Source organism: Phyllostomus hastatus, unplaced genomic scaffold, assembly GCF_019186645.2.
Source record: "Phyllostomus hastatus isolate PE091 unplaced genomic scaffold, TTU_PhHast_1.1 phas_scaffold_555, whole genome shotgun sequence".
Classification (NCBI taxonomy): Eukaryota; Metazoa; Chordata; class Mammalia; order Chiroptera; family Phyllostomidae; genus Phyllostomus; species Phyllostomus hastatus.
In genome coordinates, this window is record NW_025334036.1 from 10,369,527 (window position 1) to 10,388,682 (window position 19,156).

The 19,156-nt window shown below is 44.0% G+C and overlaps 1 protein-coding gene across 1 annotated transcript in view; it reads right to left on the bottom strand.

Moving 5' to 3' along the window:
• Positions 1-18,543, bottom strand: part of CERS3 (ceramide synthase 3) — an 80,911-nt gene extending 62,368 nt beyond the window's left edge. The window contains exons 1-2 of the mRNA XM_045825020.1: positions 18,433-18,543; positions 11,470-11,568 (exon numbers count right to left, since the gene is read on the bottom strand). The gene's annotated coding sequence lies outside the window, so the exon portion shown is untranslated. The remainder of the gene's footprint in view (positions 1-11,469; positions 11,569-18,432) is intronic.
• Between the last annotated feature and the right edge of the window lie 613 nt (positions 18,544-19,156).

Here is a 19,156-nt window from a genome sequence, read left to right on the forward strand (position 1 = left end):
AAAAGAGTTAATGATCCCTTCTACGCAGCAGACCCAAAAATCAATGCAAAATGAAACACAGACCTAAAAGTAAGGGCTAAAATGATGAAACTCTTAGAAGACTATAAAGGAGTAGCTCTTCATGACCTCGAGTTAGGCAAAGGCTTCTTACATAGGGCACCAAAGGCAAAACGGCAAGATATAAAACAGATAAGCTGGATTTCATCAGAATGGAAACCTCTTGTGCTATGAGTCTCCCCCGTCCTCAGGCCACAGGCCTGTGCCAGAACCTCTGGCATCCTTTAGAGTCACCTTGCCCGGACCCCGGCACACTGCAAGTGCCATTCGGAGGTAGCCCAGCACTGGGCCTCACAGTAGCAGGGAAATCACCGCTGTTGAGTGGAGTTGGTGCAATGCCTTTCCCACTGTGCAAGCCAAGGTGGACGGTTCTCCTTCTGCTGGCGGCCGGCCTGGGATGGCCCAGGCTTGGCCAACTGGATGCTTTTCTCAGGACTCTGAGCCTGGAGCAGACGACGATATCCAGCAGCAGCAGATGGCACCCGGCCTAGGTTGCAGCTGCTGCTAAAAAGACAGTTGTCTGTCAGCCTCTTGGCCTTCCTGATCTCCTTGGTTTCTACTGCCACCCCAGTCTGGTCCACCACCCTCCTTCGACGCTGTGAGTCACTTCCAAAAAAGTCCTCTCTCTGTTTATGACAGTAGGAAAGAGGTAGATTCGGTTGCCTACAACCAAAAGCGCTGACTGATACACCTAGCATTTTCCCCACCCTCCGTGAAGTGAAGCCGAGAGCTCCAATTCAGTCCTCTGAACCTTCAAATCAGCAGAGGTGCCTGGATTAGGATTTTCTTAATCCTAATTAGGATTAGGATCACCCCTAGAATAACTGAAAAGAGAATGGCTGTCTACAGCATCTGTCAGTTTCTCCCTATGTTTAGCCTCTGAGCTCATCTTACTGACAATGGACACTCATTTGTCCCTTTTCCTTTCTTTCTCCCCCGTTTTTGTTCCTGCTCTGCTTAAATTTCAAATCTGACAGTGGCCCTCATGGTCACTGCTAACTTAAGGCTTTTTGTTGCTGTTGCTCAGGGTAAAAGAGGCTGCTGTCTCCCCTCAAAAAGATGCTGGGTGGGATGCAAAACAAATGCCCTACACAGAGAGTGGATGATCCGTTTGTCCTGTGTAAACTGTCTAAGCACTGTAATACTTCAACGACACCCAGATGGAAAGAGAATTAGAAAGGACTGGGATGGAGAGACACCTGCATTTTCAAAACCTCACAAATGACTACTCTGAAAACAACTTCTGAGCACTTGCAACAGTGCATCTGTCGTTCAGGGACCCTGCCTGTGACTCAGTCACCTTTTGGACAGTGTGACTCCCACATTAAACTTGCAGCCCATCTCTCATCTTTATTGATTTGGCTGAACTCTAGGCCTTTCTGGCAACTGAAGAACTGTCAGCTCAGTTAACAGCTCTTCAGTCTCTCTGCTTGGTATTCTCTTGGAAGTAAACGCACTTATTTACTCCTTGGCCATTCCCAGTCTCTTTTTTCCTCATCGGTTACTCCAATTCCCCTTTTCCCATCCCTTGCATATTCTCTAAGTACTGCAATTCCTATTTATACAAAAATATTTGAAGGAACCACAATTTTTACTTACATAAGAGATTTGAGGCTGTTTTAACAATCAGAAATATTTGCAAGAGAAATACTTGCATTAATTTCTTTTTTATTTAGGGAAGCATCAGTAATGGAGGTGGCATCATAACCCAGCTGTGTTTTCCCACCTGCTATTATTGTGAAAATTTTAAACGCTACTTTCAACTCCAGCTGCTAGCAGTTTGCAGGAAGACAGTCTAACTAATGTAGGTTCTTATGACTCATTATTTTCTGACCTCATGGATACAGAACCCAACAGGGTAAGGGACGCCAGTTGAGCCACTTTCTCAGATGAACACCATTAAATCTGACCTTAGGACTGAGGAACTAAAACCATCTGGGCCACAAGTTTATCACTATTTGAAGTCACATTATAGTAAAGTAGTAAAAATGTAGCACTTGAGCTATTGCTGAGGTAAGAACTCCTAGTCAGGCTAGGGCTCTGGATGGTTTCTGGTGCTTATCCACAGGATCCCTGCTATTAATGCCACACCAGCGCAGAAGACCGCTGACTACAGGACACATGGCCCAGATGCAGGAGTCACAAGAAATTACTATCTCTCCAGAAGAGAAAATGTCTGTGTGAAAAGGGGACCAGAGACGGGAAGTTAGGTAGAGAAGTCAGACTGCAGTAGAGGTGTGTTCCTGCGAGGTGACGGGAAGAGAGACACTCTGGAATCAACGTCACACTCCCTGAGTATTATTTTGGGGGGAGGATGTGAGAGCTGGGGAGACTGGGTGACCAGATAATAGTGAGCCCGGGGTTGTCTGGTTAAGTCAGCTCCGGAAAAAGAGGGACCTTGTCCAGCCTGTTCACTGTTGTACACTCAACGTTTGCACACAGTAGACACTCAATAATTATTTGCTGAATGAAAGGATGGGGGGTTTACTGGGGCTGAAAATCAAGGAGAGATGGGGCCAAAAATGTTATCTAATTTAATTACCTACAAGCAACTTCATTTGTATTAGTTGCAAAACAATTTTTAAAACTTGGTGCAGGGGTCAGGTCAACACGCTTATCTACACTGAGTCTTTGTGTTTTCTTTGGAACTAACTCTACAAACTCAGCCAAAAAAACTGGTTATGCCTTGAAGATAAAACACCAAGGAAAACATTAGCAGCCACTTGCTTCCTGTCAACAGGGTAAGGACTGAGCCAACTGTAAATTCTACTTTGACGAGCATTTCAAATTGTGCCATTTCAAATGGATGAGACAATGCAAACAACAGAGCAACTTAACTGTGGAGGGTATTTATTATGACTAAGTTAGTGCATAAAAAGCCTGTAAATGCCTGGGCTTACAACTGCACAAGAACTGAAGAGGAAAAAAAAAAAACCCCGTACTTAGCGTAGAGAAGTAATTAACTTACAACAGGATAAAAACAACTTTAAGAAATGCTCTCATACTTAATTTCCCAATTAGATCCATTTAAAGCCTTGAAGAAATTCAGAGCAGACTTAGAAACTGGGAAAAGAAAATAGTTCAGAGTGTTTGTGGCAACAGCATGGTAGCACCCCAGAGATGTCACTGAGGGTAATGGCGTGACCTAAGTACCACTCATTCTGCCTTTCACTTACAGGCCTCCAGCCCCCAAGCTTTACTGGGCACGTGGCTGCCCCACCACGGAAGTCACCATTTCCCAACCTCCCTCATGGCCAAGTGTGGCTGTGTGTGACTAGGTCTGGGTCAGTGATGTGGGAGGGGAACGAATTGGCATGATCTTCCAAAGACCAAGCAGCATGTCCCAGAAAGACAGAGGTCTTTCCTCCTGACAGCTGGAAATGGGGATGATACCTGGACTGTGACATGTAAGAGAACTAAACTCCTATCTCACAAAAGTCCTTGAGTTTTAAGTTATTTTTTTATAACAGCTTAGGCTATACTGCTCGTTAATAGACAGGGAAGGATATAATGGAGAAGTAAATAAAAACTATGGTGTTCATGAAAAAACACCTAAGGGGAATGGAAAGGCCAGCTACAGACAAGAGAAAATGTTTGCAGTGTTTGCAACACAAAAGACACATCTAGAACATGTAAAGAACTTCTACAACTGAAAAAAGAAACGAAGTCGCGGGACTTCTTCCACAACAAGCCCACGGGGGCCTGGATTCCCATTAACATCCTGCCCCTTGCAGAACATGCTAAGAATTTGCTCCATCTACTGGGCTTCTAGTACAGGGCCTGTGTGGGCTATAAATTTGTTGCCACTCAGCTCCAAATTCACCCTTTTTGCCTGCACTGTGAAGTGCGTCTGGTCCCTGTACCTGCTTCCCTTTGCCAGGTGGCCTGTGTCAGTAGTGGGGTAGCAGAGCGACATTGCAGGAAGAGACTTGCTTTCTGTCTCTGGGGTGCTCCCAGGGAAGGCTCCAGCCGCCCCCATGGGCAGTGGACTGGAGATCTCTACCATGTTCCAGAGGGCTGGTGTCCAGTCTGTCCTGCGGCTCCCTAATCACATGAGCATAGACTGTTCCTTCAGCCTAGAATGCTCCATCCTCCTGTCTTTGCCCCCTCTCCTCCTTATCCTTCCAGTCTTGATTGAAGTGTCTCTAAGATCTTCATCAAGGCTCCTGCTCCCCCCCTGCACCCGAAGCTACATAAAGTACTTCCTGGGTGTTTTTTCTTCATAATAGGTATCAAATTAGTAATTAGATATTTGTATGCTGATTTAAGTCTGGCTCCCTCCCCAGACTTCAAGGTGCATGAGGGCACAATAGCATTCAAAAAGCACATGCTAAGTGTACAAACAGGAAGTGCTCAGCAGGTACTAGGGGAGGCAGAATGCCACAGCGGTCAAGTGTACAGCTTCGGAGCCAGACTGACGGAGTCTGCAGCCCAGGCTGACGCTGCACTAGCTATGTGCCCTCGGACAACTAACTTAATGTCAGTTTCCGCATCTACAAGACAGAGATGATAATTGCATCTTCTTGATGGGGTGATTAAATGATGAAGTGAGTAAATGGTTGTAGATCATTGCATCACATGTCTGTTAAATGATAAATTGGAGTGAAACTATCAAATATCATGTCGCCCTTATAAAGAGAGGAATTGAATAAACTTTCTGGTCCTTAATTTTTATAATTGACATCTATTAAGTTACAAGTTATTTAAAAGTAGTATTCAGTGCTAAATATGACATAAATGGACCTTATGTATCATTTATATACAAGTGTAAAATCATTACATTCATATGTTAATGTTACTGGCAGCAACATAAATGATACTACTCTTTTGGAAATTGGATAATACATTTTAGGAGTCACTCAAATGTTCAAGCCCACCTAGATTGAACAAAAAAAAATTTTAACTATAGTTAATAAATACTTCAATGTTAGTAATAATGGTTTTTTAAATTCTGAAATGTTTAAGTCCATTTTGAAATGTTAACTTGATGTAATAATCAGCTGAAGCTAAAATTTATCAAAATGGAAAGTGTTTATGACATGTTAAAATTTATGAAATTTATGAAATTATAAAATTTATAAAATTTACGAAAGTGTTTATGACATGTCAAAATGTATGAAATTTATCAACATGGGAAGTGTTTATGACATGTTAAAAATAAAACTAAATAAAAGTAAAACTAAAAATAAAACTATATCTACCGTATGATCACATGATGGTGTATGATATCACTTTATTATACTATTTTATTCACATTCACATATATGTGCACATGTGTGTGAAGATAAAAACTAGAAGGAAACATAAAACAATTGCTATGTGAAAATGGTAAAATTCTGGGTATTTTAAATTTTTTCATTATTCTTTTCCCAAAACACACCCCGTTTCTCTTGACTGAAAGGTGTTGTTAAGGTGATTTATTTCACATTAGTATGTTTTTCTTTAAGAGGCTAATTTTTTTAAGCAAGTGTGTCACATACAAAAGCTAATAGCTGATTTGAAGTAAGGCAACTTTGTTACCTTCATAAAACTTGTCACAGCCTTTTTACATACACAGACAGCTAACTGGTAGAATCTTCTGCATCCTAACAGTTTTGAAGAAAATAAAAAACATGCTCCTCAGTCCACAGGAAGACAGGCTCCAGAGATCCACCTGTACACGGACAAACATGAGACTCCGGAGGTGATACAGAGAATAGGAAAAGTGCAGCTTAGGGAGGCAGTACCCACCCAAATGAAATCCCTCTGGGTGCCTCTTTGCCTGTGTGGAGTCCCTGGCTCACCTCTGCCGTGGGCACTAACCTGGGCATCAATCGGCAGAGGTTGCCAACGCCCAGCTGAGGACCCAGAGAGAGGTAAGCGAGGGTGGAAGTTTACATAGACTGCTGACATGGATGGGAGCTTGCAGAGAAACAGGTGTGACTGAGACCAGCGGGATGTGAAGCAAAGTGTGGATAACATTAGGAGAATGCATATCCTGGGATTCAAAGGAAAGGAGGCCAAGACCACTGGGCAGAACTCCAGGAGAAGGTTACATAGGATTGATCATCGATAATTCTGTTTTCAAAAGTGGGATTTCCTTCCCACCACTTGTTTTCTTAAGTTAACTTTAGAGGTCTAAAATGTAAATTAATAGCTAGGTAACGAGGCAATGGTATTGCAATCAGCATCACATCAGCATTTCCTGTCCAAGTGCTATGAAATACTTTGCTCCTCTCCAAGTCATTCCATGCAAGCTCCCCTCCCCTGCCTGGTGAGTCACACATCTTGCTTCACAAATTACTCTGTTATTAGTCTCAGGCACAAGTGAGTGATGTATGCAAAAGCAAGGGAGTTGGGAAGCTCTCTGCCAGTGACTCACAGAGGAGCCTCAGGTGAGGCCTGATTCCGTCTCAAGTTTTCCCATTTGAGAGACCAGAGGACCAGCTTCCTATGTACAAGAATCGATAAGGGCGCCGCGGGATCTTTGCTGTCATTTAGTCCCAGGTGAAAGGGTCAGTAAGACTGCCATAGAAAGTGCAAAGCTGTGGTTGATAAAATTTAAAATGAAACAAACAAACAAACACCAAAAACCCAATGCACTGCTTCACATGCACTGTCTTCCAAGCAGCTGAAACACCTGAGAAAGAACCGTGGCTCTGGAGTCAGAAAGCTGGGTTTGCAGCCCAGCCCTGGAACTTGCAAGCTAAGTGGTCTTGGGCAGCTCGAATTCTTCGTCTGCTCACTGGTTGCTAACTGGACCCACTGCAAAGACCTGCTGTAGGTGTGTACAAACACCCAAACACAGTGAGGTGGGGGGGGGCCAATGTTACATAGTAATAGTATCCCATTATCCTAACCCTGTTGGGTATGGTCAAGAATCTCATGTCAAGCTGGTTTAACTAAGATCAAACACTAGGTTTAAAAAAGATTCCTCAAGAGAGAGTTAGGGGACACCCTCCTGCTCCTTCACAGCCACCTTCCCCCACCCAAGACCTCCACATCGCTTGCCGCTGGGAAGAGATAACTGGTTTCATATCCTTCTCCCAGTGAGGGAAGCCTACGTAATGGGCACAAACTCTGCAAAGCAGAAAACCCAGGGGCAAGCAGAACAGGTATCACAGTGTCCTCCAGTCTCAACCTTTCTGACCACGAGATTCACCTGAGGGGAGTACCCAGACCTCCCCCAACAACACACTGGAGTAGAGTTCCCAGGACAGAGCATGTGGGAACCCAAGGCCTACTGGCTTATCAAGAATTGGGGTTTGGGGATCTGAATGCCCATCTTCATCCCTTTCCAGCTACGTGACCTCTCGAGAGCAAGTGACTTCTGCTAAGTGCTGAATGCCTCACTGGCAAACTAGGTGTAATAATTTTTATCTTTGCAAAGTCTAGGTCAGGCTTAAATGACATCCTGTGTCTAAATCACATTGTATAATGCCTGGCCTATCGTGAATGCCCAATAAGCTGTGGGCGTTAGTCCTGGTCACTACTTACATTTCTTTGTCAATGGCACTGTGGACATCCAGGGGCATGACAGCCAGCCATTGTCCACTGATTTCTGACAATGCCCTGATCAGGGCTGCAGTTACCCAGACCACATGCTGGTAAGGTACCAACTTTTCTGAGGGACAAGTGTCACTTGACAGGGTAACTCATTTCCTCAGTGACAGCAGGATTTCTTCCATTGCTGAACCTGTCTTGGGCAGTGTCACCCAAGGAATCAGTTCATGAGAGGTGAGACCTACAGGAGGGTGTGAGGCCCCGTCCTGATCGAGAAGGAATTTGGAACATCCACCTCACAGCTGAAGGGGGATGACTTACTTTCAGGGAAGGACTTGGGGTTACTAAGGCACACTGATGAAGCAATCCCCAAATTTTCATATTTTTAAATACATGCTTACGTAATGTTTATAGGCAGGGTTTCCTGTGGTACAGCCTGCTGCCCCCACAGAATGAAGCACCTCATGGAAAAGAACGAGATGACAAAGACTCTAGAAATCTCGGATGAGGGTGGGTGCAGTGGGTCTGGGAGCCAACAGCAGAGGGCAGGGTCAGGGAGGGCAGAAAAACCTTCTCAAGTGCACATTCTCAACGGCTTTCTTCTTTGACTCCGACATCATAAACAAGTTAAAACAATGAAAGGCCAGGTTTCCCACCGGCAGGAACTGCCAGCATGGGGCTGGGACACGGGGCACCTGCTGGGGAAGTCATGGTTTCCTCCAGGGAGCAAAGGTGTGAGGGTCCTCTCCCTGTCCCGGCTGGGGCAGCTGCTCCCTCTATCCATGGCCACCAGCTCTTGCTATTTTTATTCACCGAGAGAAAATAACTCGTGAGATCTCAAAACTGAAAAGAACTAGTCATTCCTCTCCAGCCTCTATTTAATACAAGAAGCCCCTTAAAGTGAAAAAAAAAAAGTACAAGGCCATATTTTCAGTTGATGGGGGGCAGGGAAAAGAGAGAGAGAGAGAGAGAGAGGGAGATACAGGGTATCTACAAAGTCTGGAATAGAGAGAAAATGTTTCAATTATTATTATTTTTTGGATTAATGATTAAACCTATGGCTTTCAATTTAGAGATATTTTGCCTGTAAAACTATTTGTAAGGAAAAAACCTCTTAAGTATATTGTATGAAAATATAACATAAAAATAAAAATTGCCCTAGGTTTCCAGGCTTTTCAAACAAACATCTTCCCAAAGGGGTATCTTAAAGCTTCTGTTTAATGTGTAATAATACTTACATGCTTTTTCACTTCAGTCTCTCTGATTTCTGCCTATTAATGCTAAGCAAGCGCCAGGGATAAGAGAGAACACTACGCTAACGCAGAGCCAGGTTAGTCCACATCTGGCGCACGGTCAGCCCCTGTTTCCCCGGGGAGGAAAGTCACTCCCCCAGTATGAGCCAATGTGATTTTCCAGTTACTCTTCTATTGGTCCTGAGCCTTCTTTCTAAAATTTCTTCTTTATCCTAAGACTTACTGGTTATTTCCTCAATTATTTTTTCTGCTGAAAAATACAGTTGGCAGAAACGCTGCTGTGGATGACAAGCCTGAATTCTGCGAAGCAGGACCACAGGTGAGCCTAGAAAGAACAGTGACGGAACTGGAGCTGAGGGGACCCCCAGGGCAGGGCCGGCTCCGTGTGCTGGGTGGGGATTCAGACTGCTGTGTCCTTCAGGTTAGTGAAATTTAAACAGAAATGTCTACAGGCTGACCTAAAGGAAAGGAATGAAAGAAAGTGAACAAAAGGACCACAAGATCTTCAGCTCCAAAGACTTCAAGTGTCAATGTTGTCTGAAACAGATGTAGGAGAGACACTATTCTAAACCTACGAGGATTCTCTTAAAATGTGATAGGAGATCCTCTTGGAGCCTCGGTGAAGTCCTTTTGTTCAGGGGGTGGGAGAACCTGAATTACTTCTCTTCCCTGGTAAGGCAAGTGAAGATGTTTCTCAGTAGGTCTTTCTTCCTGCTAGTTTATGAGTCTGGGAATGTTACTCACCTGCCACCTTACGAAATCTAAGCAGCTTCAACCTTGCCATGCTGTTAGGTGGACGTTTGCTGGGTGGGGTGGTAGAAGAGGAGTCACATTGCTCAGCCTTTGTCACTCTGTCATGTATCAATCATGACACCATTAAGCACCAACTGTGTTCCAAGGGCAATGACCTTGCCCAGGAGCAGCCCCACCCTCACCCCCCAGCCTTGTTTTAAGAGACCTTACTATGGCTCTCCTCTGGCCACACCCCTTTCCCGTGGGCTGAGGAGTCCAGAGGCCCAAGGGGGCGTGCCCCTAGACTTGCTAGGGGTACCTAGGACCCCCAAATTCCTTGCCCAAACAGCTCTGAGCCCACCTCCAAGGTCTGCCTGGATGCTTGTCCACATCTGTCCTCCTAAAAGTGACAGCACAGTGTGCTCTTAGGCCTCGGGATGGCCAAAAGGAGACTATTGTAGAGTAGAAGAGAGGAGTTGAGTCTGACACACATACAGGAGAGCCTGTCCATGTGGGCACAAGGCTTCCGGCCAAGCAGGTCAGGACTGGGGTCAGGGGAGGGTCCGGCTGAGGGCCAGATGCCTCCCTATGGACTCTTGCCCTGGCCCTCCCCACTGTTAGCAGTGGACCTGTCCACAGGGCCTCGGAGTAGGTCTGCAACCCCAGAACTCCCAGAAATTCTGAGAGTCAGGGATCTGTTCAGGCTGTGCAACCGCAAGAGGAGCTGGTAGCATGACCCATACAGAAATCCTCATGGAACTCCTGACTGTCCAGCTTAACCACTCCTTCCTAGAGAAAGGGCCTTCCTGATTCACAGGACATGATTCTTCCCTGGCTTCCCGATGATTCCCAGTCCTCCTTAGCTCTTCACTATTTACTCTCACCTGACTAGAAAGTAGACAGGGGAAATCCATTTGCAAAACTTTTGGTGAGAAAGTGCAGAAAATTATAGGCTAAAAGGTGGCGGTGGTATGCGTTGGCCACAAAGCCCTTCTGAGTTCTCTGCTGGCCCAGCAGGAACTGTGGCTGTGCCGCAGCATGGGGTATGGGCAGAGTTCCTTCACGTGAGCAAGGACTGTTGGTGCAGAACGAAGTGCAAGAGTTGGATTCGGATGACCGGCGGCACTGACACCTGGTTTTGCTGCTGAACACTGAGAGTGATATCACTACTTTTCCACATACCATTACAAAATAATGAGATGATTAAAATGATAACTAGCTACAAAACAGATCACAATTTACAAACTCTCTTCCATAATCATTAACTCACTGAATCCTTACAAAGACAGTAATTATAAATACACTCCATCTACCAGGAAACAATAAAATTTGGAGGGATCAAGTCATTTGCTCAAACAGACACAGGGCCGCACTCAAATGAAGGTTAGCAAAAAATGTGACTTCTCTCTCCGTGGCTTGATTTTGCTTTCATCAAACTGATATTTATGAGCATGCTCTTTGAATATAATGTTTCACCACACCCATGACCCTACTTGATTCCCATTTGTGATGTTTCTGAAGAAACGTGATTTTGAAGTTTCTCTTACAGGTGAGATACTGGAAGCCGGGAACCTGCAGAACAGGGTCAACCCTTCCTCCCACACGGAACAGCAGGGTTGGGAGCCAGGAAGGAGAGAAGTCTGGCTGAGAGCAGAACGCAGATGGGAAACGCCACCTAAGATCGTGCGGCTCTTCACCACCTGGTGCTGTCAAATCAAACTTTCATGTAGCATCTCCCCTCTGAACAAGAAAAGGCTAGGGGGTCTACAGTATTTCACAGGGAAGAAAACAGCGCGCTTGCCTGGCCCTATCACCATTCCTCCCCAGAACACGATAAATAATACCATATGGTAAACTTTGGAGTCACAGATGTCATTTTGCAAGATTACAATTAAGAAAGCACAATAGAGGTAAGATAAACTAAAATGCAAATAATGATACTTACCTTGAGTATATATGACAGCGTATTACCGACAATCTCAGGTATTATATATATATGTGTGTGTGTGTGTATTGAAGTGCAGCGTTTCCCTTCACAACATCCCTGCAGAAGCAGAAAAGGGAAAAGTAATTAGTAGACTATATAATTATATCCACAGGTTTCCTTTTAACTATAAAACTTTGTCAGAGTCACAAACCAGGGTAGAATGTGGTGCCAGTTGAACTGGGCCCAGCAATCACTTTAGCTTGACCTGCACAGTGTTTTAAAACAACTCAAGCCAACATTTAAAATCCAGAGGGTTCCACATAAAACTACAGATCTGCAGCTTCACGTGAAAAATCAGAAAGTCTGGCGGCGCGGGCAGACCTTGGAGATGCTGCGGGTTTGGTTCTAGGTGACCACAGCACAGCGCGAGGTGATCCTCTGGCTGGCGGAGGGTCTGGCTCTCACTTTGCAGAGAACACAGTAACCGTGATGGTGATAAAGCGGGGAGCTCCTCTGGTGACAGGAGCTGCAGGCCGCAGCTTGCCAGCCTGGCCCACTGCTAATTCAGGTACCTGACTGGCTTTCTAAGGCCTTTCACCTTGGGACTCCCCGTGCCTATAAGGTTTATCTACATGATTTATGTTTTCCAAGTAACTTGAGTAAAGGTAATCAGGGCCTAGCACAGCCTGGTACGATCACAGTTATGCTGAAGCACACAGTTTTTCAAAGGGCCAGTTGTAACCCATTAGGGCCCTATATGGGAATTACCTCGGAGCAATCTTGAGCCATATTCTCCCCTATCCTGACCAATTAAATCAGGATCTCTGAAGGTGCCGACCTGGCATGAGCATGCTTGTTTATTGTTGCTTAACAAACTTATTTACAAAAGTGTAGCATATAAATAGCAAAGTAACCAATCATAAAGGTGAACACACCTATGTTATAACCAGTAGTCAGGCCCTCCTTGTGGGCCTCCTCTCCGTCACTCCCCCACCTTCCCCAACTATCCTGGCCTCCCTTCCAACACCATGGATGAATGGTGCCGGTTCTTGACCTTTAGATAAAGGGAATCATGCCAAGTGCATTCCTTTGCATCTAGGTTCTTTCTCTCAGCATTTATGGCTGAAGTGCATCTAGCCTGATGCATATAGCATCAGGAGACTAATTTTCATTGGTGCTTAGTATTCCACGGCATGACTGCATCACAACCTATTTTTCCATTCTATTGTTGCCAGAAACTTGGGTCACTTTGAGTTTAGAGCTGTAACAAATAATGCTGCTATCTATGAACACTCTTGACCATGTCTCTTGGTGACTATATGTATGTGTTTCTGCAGGGCACATAGTTAGGAGTGGAAATGTTAAGCCAAAGGTATACTTACACTCAGCTTTAATAGATATTGTTGGACTGTTTTCAAAAGCTGCTGCCCCAGTTTATACTGTTACATCAGTATATGAGAGTTCTGGCTGCTTCACATCCTCATCAACATTTCCATTGTCTGTTTTTCACGTGTGAGCCTCTCTGGTGGGCGGGTGGTGGTACCTCACTGTGGCTGAACTTGTGTTCCCCTGATGGCTAATCAAGTTGAGCAGGTTTCACCTTTCTTGGCTTTTTGGATACACTCTTTTGTGAAGTGCCTGTTTGGATCTCTTGCCTGTGTTTCTACTGTGTTAGGCTTGTTTATTTGTTCCAGATATGATTCCTTGTTGGTTGCTTGTATGGCAAATGTCTCCTCCCCTCGGCTTGTCGTGTACTTGTCTTGTTCTCTTTTATTGGCATGCTTTGATGGAAAGAAGTTCCTAGGTTTAATATAGTTGTGTTTATAGATATTTTTTATTATATGAGTACATTTTATGTCTTGTTTAAGAAATCCCTGCCTACCCTGACGTTATTAATATATTCTATTTTATCATGCAGAATGATGCTATACAATAGAAACACAGTGGAAGCCAAATATGTCATTTTACATTTTCTATTAGCCACATTTTAAACAGTAAAAAGAAACTGAAATTAATTTTTAGTAACACTTTATTTTAACCTAATATAAAATATTTTCATTTTAACATGCGGTCAATATAAAAATTATTTACAAGATCTTGTGAATTCCTTTTCTACAGGAAGTTTTTGAAATCTGCTGTGTGTTTTAAACCTAGAGCATGTCTCTAGTGGACCAACCACGTTTCAGAGACTCAACAGCCACACGTAGCTCGTGGCGACCACATGGGACAGCGCAGATCTAGAAGTTACACCTGTCATATCTACATTAACATTTAGATCCGTATAAATGTTGAGGTTAGAATCAAGGTTCAACTTTTTGTGTGTGTGGACATTTGAGCCCTTTCCTCATATAGTACTAATATAGTCATGACTCACGGGTCCGAATATGTGGAGGTTTATTTCTGAAATCTCTAGTTCATTCAGTTAGTCTATCGTGTCTTTGGCTTTAGTATTTTTTTAAAGTTCCCTGTTGATTCTTATTTTCAGCCCATATGGAGAACCACTATTAGTGGGTCACAAAATTAATTTATTGGCCAAAACCAGAGATATTCTAGAATGGAATGGAACAGAAGAGAAAACATCAATATGCATCAAGTGTTGTTTTGTGAACCTTTTTTTTTTTTTTGGTTAGTGTGTGTGTGTGTGTGTTCATTCTAAGTTGGGGTCTAAAAAGTATTTCTTACAATCAGTGATCGTCCAAAAAAAAGTCTGAAAACCACTGTAATAGCGTAATCAGTAAAACAATTACTTAGGAAAATTCAACTTGCATATTATTTTACAGTCATCATCTAGAAATGCTCTGAAGTTTTACTCTTCCACAATTGGAAGTGGACCAGAATTCACATAAAGCAGATCTCCACTGGCAACAAGTCAGGGAAGTCAGCTTCAGCTAATGGGACAGAAGGAGCTCATTAGGAGGCTCTGCAACTTGGACCCGTGGTGGAATACGACAATGAGCCCATGATGTAAACATTACGAATGAAAATCGTTAATCTGCACAATTTGGGATTTGTTCAGCATCAGCATATTCTAAGTTTTTAAAATTTTACTCAGATGTTAAACAAGAAAACACAATTTGAGGGGAAGAAATTGAAGCCAATTTAGTTATTAAATGATATCAAGTAATCCTCATTACCAAAGAATATGCTCTCAGAATTTTGCTTGAATCTTGACATGATTACTATCTTGTTCAACCTCAGTCAGGACCAATTTAATCAACAAGTATTTATTGACTATCCACTAAAATACATATGTCTGGCACAGGGATCAAAATAAAAAAAAACAGACCTTGTTCTTGCATACAAATATCTACAGAGAATAAATAGATTAAGGCATATGACTTTTCCTCACTAAATACTTCAATTTAGAACATGGAGATACTAAATTAAAATGATTTTAAGCCCCTTAATGCAACATTTTATCTCTTCGAAAAATCTAAACATATGCTCTAGCTGAGAATTTTATATTTCTCCCTTTAATGAGAAATGTATTTTGGTGATCATTTCACAAAATATACAAATATCTAATCATTATGTAACATCTGAAACTGACATAAGGTTATAAGTCAATTATATCTCAATTAAAAGAAAAAGCCAGAGAATGACTTCCATTTCTCTCTTTTCCAGCTCTGGTGACCACATGTCACATGTTTTGGAAGGCACAGCTGCGAGAAGGAGGCAGCACAGCCTATGGCAGGAAAAGAAATAAACCTTTGTGCACACACAAAAAGGAGGCACCTTTTGGTTTTATTTTATATTTTGCACGTGAGAGAGTGTGTGTGTGTGTGTGTGTGTGTGTGTGTGTGTGTTGGTGGTCTGTGTATATCTGCCAATCCTAAGCAGAAGTACTGGGACATTTTGGTGAGATGTCTTAGTTTTCTGGTATTTCCTGAAGGTCTAATTCAGGAAACGAAAAGGACATGTTCCACTGGGTTGGAACTTCTGTAACCAAACATCAGTTATGGGTTAGGCCTCTGGCCTGTTTGGTTTACTCTGCTGAGGAATGCAGCACAACCTCCCTCCACAGATTCTCCAGTCACCAGGTGGGTGACAAATAAAGAAGAGTGGTCATTAAACTGGACCCAAACCCTCTAACTTTGTATTTGAGTGGCATGAGAATACTTAGATGACAATGAAATCTGAAGATAATTTATCTGTTTTAAAAACACAGTGATCGCTGAAGTCCATTCACAACCATACATCTGTCCACTATGGACAGAAAGCCCATGGAGAACTTTGGCTGTTACAATGTTGTACAACGTCAGGGATTCTTACTCTCTCTGTTCACTCGCCATTTGAGGCTTTATACCTAAGCCTTAATGTATTTTAATTGGGGTTTTAGCTTAGTTTAAGTTTTCATAATTCAAAATCCCTGCTGTAAGACACAATCCTAAAATTGTCTTGTGCAGCAATGTGTCTCGTGTAGTATGACACATAAAATAATGACACCGATTGTTGACTAGGGCTTAGAGAATCAGGCCTGATACTTTAGAAGGCTTCCCCAGTGCCGATGTTCGATCCATCTGGGGCTGACACAAAGATGTCCTCAGTGATTCTGCGCCCACCAGGTAAATGAAATGACAAATTTGGGCTGTGTAAGACCAACAAGGTCAGCGTCTGTGTTCCTGGGAAAAGGAAGACACCATTGCATCTGATTCCAGCAGGAGCTTCCCTGTGTCCCTGTGCTGTCTCTCCGGGATGCCCATCACTCCATCAGGATTCACAGTTAGGGACAGACTGTCAAAGCACTGTTCTTGGTGCTGACTGGCCTACATGATATAAGTGACTCGAGGCTTTTAGCCAATAATAACGTCAATCACACGTCTCAAAACCATCTTAATGAAGGTGTCTTATCTCCAGTTCAACCTTTGTACTGAATTCCTAAAGTCCATTGGGAAGGCCTTGTAAGACTCAAGGATGCTGTGTGGACGGCCTGCCTGGGGCCCGAGGTAAACAGTGGTTGCCACACCACACCCTCTGTCCCATGAGGCCTTGCAGTCAGACCCTCCTCTCATTTGCACTCTTCTGGCAATGCTTCTGCTATGGCTTTGGGGGCCCGGGAAAACTCGGACAAACCGGGTATGCATGCGTGTCTGAGTAGTGACCTGTAGCAGCAACAATTAGCACAAGAAACTGGCTTTTGAACAGGAAGCAGCTAATGTTCTTGCTTTTTGTTGCTGTTGTTGTCTGATTTTACTATGCTCTGGGGGACTCTTAATGTAGGATGTTCACTACCCTGATTCAGAGGCTGTGTCAAAACCGATCAGCTTCACCATGAAGGGTCTCAATAATCACAACATGATTTTCAAAGAAAGTCAATCACACTAAGATGGAATAAAGCATTAACAAATAATTAGAACAGTGATACTGTTTGCTGAAAGACTACCATCTGTCAGTCACGTGAGAGGCACTTTGCCTATCTTATCTTTCTACTCCTTGTGACAACCCTGTGTGGTGGACTTCATAATAATGACCTTATCAATAAGGAAACTGAGGTTTAAAGAATTTCACTGACTAGCACAGACTTAGAAAGCAGGGAGTCAAATCTAGATTTTTCTGCCTTTCTAGTCCCTGTTCTGCTCACCACACCATGCCCTCACCCCAACAGCAGAAGCAGATTATAAACTGACTTTCAGTCTTTTGCTGTAAGAAACCAAGTTAGCACATTGACACAGGTTCAGAACTCCTTCACAGGATGAGGGCTCTAGGCTGACGCACTAGGATAGGAAGGTGGAAAGCTCCAATCTCATACATCCCTGGGTGCAAAAAAGGTGACAAAGTTCTGACTTTCTCCCTTCCTTGCTATGCCACAGTGAATCACTCAGCCTGTATTTCTCCATCCGAAAACTGCTTAATGTGAGTTCTAGCTCACTGAATGAAGTAGGAAACTGCATATATGCACCACAAGGACTCAGTAAATAAATACAGATTATCACTAGTCCAGCATTATCTTCAAACTTATATAAATTAATTTGATTGCTCTTAGGAAAGGCAGAAATATTTTTAATGGGAAGATTCTACAAATATCATCAGCAGAAACGTACGCATCTTTCCTCCTTAAAGAATTTTTCCTGTTGGCTGGGGATTCTACTGATGAAATCATAACTGGAAACCCCCATTTATTTAAAAAAAAGGCTTATGGGGGAGAGAAGTGAAAAGGTGCTGTTTAAAGTCTGAGCCCTCACTCATGGTAGAGAGGGCACTTGAAGATTATGGATTGATTAATTAATAAATTACTATTCGCCATCTGATGAGTCCCAAATGTTTCTTTTCCTTGATCTGTGTAAGGTTTTTTAGGAAATGAAATTGTTCAAAAGAACATGCTTGCTAAACATGTGCTTTGGCTAGAAAAAAATAAAGGATAATTTTGTCTTGTTTCTCCCCACGAAGCTGGCAGTCTTAGAGCTGATCAGCTAGTATCTTCTAGAGACGACCCTGAGACTACTCCCTGGAGATGGGGCAGCACGGAAACGTGCACCGCCCTGGGGGGTGAGCGCTGCCTTGCTCCCGACCGAGCCATCCTGCAAGGGCTGGAGTGGCCTCGCCACCCCACCTGCGGCCACACTTGTTTCACCGCCAGCGAAGGCTTTCCTGACAAACCAAGCTGTGCTGGCCGAGCCCCGGCCCCATGGGATTTCACTCTCAGAACAATTCTCCCTGCCCCTTCAATGAATCAGTTTAAACTCTCCAAATGGCCAGCATCCCTGGTCCGAAGTGGAAGTCTGGACTCAACACTTACTCACTAATGCTGAAGACGTCTGAAGGAAAACTCACCAAGTGAAGGGACTCCAATTCCTGTATCTTTCCCAGTGTATCAGGCCAAAATGAGCATTTTTGAGCCCCCTCCTCCCTCTCTCCCCCTCTCTCTCCCCCACTCTGTCTCTCTCTAATGCACGCACACACACACACACACACACACAGAGGGTTAAGGCCAACTTGGTTCTGAGAGTTCTCAAACAGTAACCTCAACGAAAGGGCGCCTACCTTTCGGAAACTTCAGTCCACAGAGGTGCCCCCGGCTCAAGCAGTCGGAGCCAGGCTCCCAGCGTCCCAGCCAGGCTCCGTGTCCTCAGAGAGCAGCTCTCTTCATCTCCGAGCGAGCTCTGAAATTCTTTCAGAGACCCACCCTCTAAAGTTGCAAGTCGAGATTTCTGACTGAGGGCAATCAGTGACGTGAGGCGCAGCTACTGGATGGCACCTTCAGGTTCTTCCTGATGGGACGTCCTTTCCTGTTTCACCACTCGGAGAGGAGAAAACTGGAATTCAGTCAGACATGGGGTTACAGTGCATTGCCTCATCGTCGCTGCATTTCAGGGCACACAGGTATTAGTTAACTACTGGACAGGATGGTCTTACTGTGTGTGTTGAAAGGAGGGGGTTCCTGCTGCGGAGAGAAACCCAGCACACTGTGGACAACGTGCTATCGGCCAAGCTGGTCTGATAGCCATGGTACTCTCTAGAAGCCTGTGAGCGCGGCAGGGCTTTGTGTTAACGAAATCACTGCCACTGCCACCACGCCACGAAGCTCGCTGACTGCAGAGCATCAGTCCACAGCAACGCGCCTGTTTCCTAGCAATTGAAGCTTTTTTTGAGCCACATAAGAGCCAGAAAATAAGAGAGTCAGGCCACCTTTCCTTTTTAGAACAGTCAGATGTAGTTCTCTTTGCTTTCCTTTGTGCCAGTCTCCAAGGATGGTCATCACAGACAA